A 2160-nucleotide genomic window follows, 5' to 3' on the forward strand; every position below is an offset into this window, starting at 1 on the left:
TGGGATCTTCCCGGACCGGGGCGTGAACCCGCGTCCCCGGCAACGGCACGCGGACTCTCAACCACTGCGCCACCAGGGAAGCCCTAGGAGTGACTGACCTTTGAGGTTAGTGTTTGAAACATCCAGGGGATTTTCAAAGATAAAGGCATGGAAATGTCCTTCTGTTGCCTCCAAGGCAGTATTCTTAGCAAGCTCCGACCAAACAAGCAGATTTTCTCTGAGCCAGTAATACTGTCATTTTGCAAAACTAAACCTTTTAAGAAACTTACAGATTGAGGATTTACAATGAGGTGGCCCAGGAGAGGACACAAACTAAGGAAAGAGTGGAGGACTCTGCCCCAGAACATCAGAATGTGAAATCTAACATTTAGACTTTATGCGCTTGGGACAGTCGCTAACCTCCATGCACCTCAGTTCTTAAGTCTGTAGAATAGGAGCAATAACCTCCATGAGAATAAATCTAAGATACTATTTGTGGAGGCCCTGTAGAAATGATCAGGGGAAATGTTTACAACCATGTAGTGGGTGCTAAATCCCTCTTTCCTGTTCGTCAGTCTTTCTTCCATGCTCACCGTTCTCACTGTTCTTTGTACAGACATCTATTATTGCTTTCGTTTTTAGACAAAAACAGGGACAATGGTATCTATCTCAAGGGGTCTCCATGATGATTAAATAAAAAAAGGAAAACTCTCTCCCAGGTTCCGCCTGGCACAGAGCAAATGCTTAGCAAGTTCTAGTAACTGGTGGTGCTGCTGTTTTCCTGTGATTACTATTTTTATCACAATATTTACACTTTTATTATTTACTTATCTATTTCCCATTTGTGTATCTTGACCTTTGAGGACTGGCACGATGTGTCCTTCAAAAGTGTTTGTGAACCTTATCTCGAGAGATTGAGAAAATCTCAGTTCTTATAGTTTATGGATGATTGTGTCCTAAGCAAGAATCACCTTCCCTAGGTGGCATCAGAAATTCCTGGGACAGAATGTGGAGGACGGAGTAATTGGCAAGTCCCAGATTTGTTGAATGATTCCAAGCTGCATGGCCCATCTCCAGGTACCATGCAGTTCAAGATGTTCAATTTTTAGCTGTGCAGAAGCTGGTGAGGAATGATAGAGCCTGGTGCCTAATTGTTTTTACGTCCTCATTTAAATGCAAGCTGAGTTTCAAAGATACACATCCTTTCATATCAACAAAGGACGGATTTCACTGACAAAAATGAATGCTAAAACCATCACCTCAGAGAATCATTACACCACAAATGTTTCATTGATGTTTGATTCTATTTTCCATTAGCCGTGGAGGCATTTACAAAAGCATGGGGGCTATAATATAATATTCTGGTAGAATATTATCTATCGTCTCCGTGAGGGACAAGATGCCTGTGGACACAATCGATTTTATTTTAAGCTATACACAGAGGGCAAATTAGTCAGACTGCATTTTCAGGCAAGTTTTAGTGAGAATGTTCTTATTAAATGCTGATTTACAGAAAGAATGTAATCACAAAGGGATACCTTAGTTTGACTAAAAATCACTTGTTGTACAAAACCAACCTGACCTATGATTGCTAAGCTTTTCACATTGGCCCTGTCAAGTGAAAAATTAATAGTTTTAAGGGCGTGTTTAACCAGCCTATCAATGCTATAGTACAACCTGAAGTTAGAATTTTAAGGTAGTATTATACGTGTGCTTGTGTTTTGACCAGAAGCACATGTGTGTGCTTCGTGTGTTTGCATGCACACACACCTACAAACAAATTTTAATCTTTTATAGTATGCCAGATAGATTTATTTTGTTTCACAGGAATTTATTTAACAAATAGAAAAAGAAATGAAGGAAGAAATGAAAGAAAGGGGGAAAAAAGAAAAGAAAAACAGTTGTTTAAGAAGTAAAATGAGAAAATAATTCAAGAATAGGAGATGTTATTCAGGGTTTAACATGATAGAGTTTTAAATAAAGCATAATTTTCTCCAAGCCAACAGATGTATATGCCACAGAGAGATTCTGAAATTTGTAAATATCCAATGTTGTATAAATTGATCAAATGGAAGTTCAAAATTCTGTCTCAAGAAACAGCACTCAGGGCTTCCCTGGTGGCACAGTGGCTGAGAGTCCGCCTGCCGATGCAGGGGACATGGGTTCGTGACCCGATCAGGG

This window comes from Monodon monoceros, unplaced genomic scaffold (assembly GCF_005190385.1).
Source record: "Monodon monoceros isolate NGI ecotype Baffin Bay Population unplaced genomic scaffold, NGI_Narwhal_1 Super_Scaffold_1, whole genome shotgun sequence".
NCBI lineage: Eukaryota > Metazoa > Chordata > Mammalia > Artiodactyla > Monodontidae > Monodon > Monodon monoceros.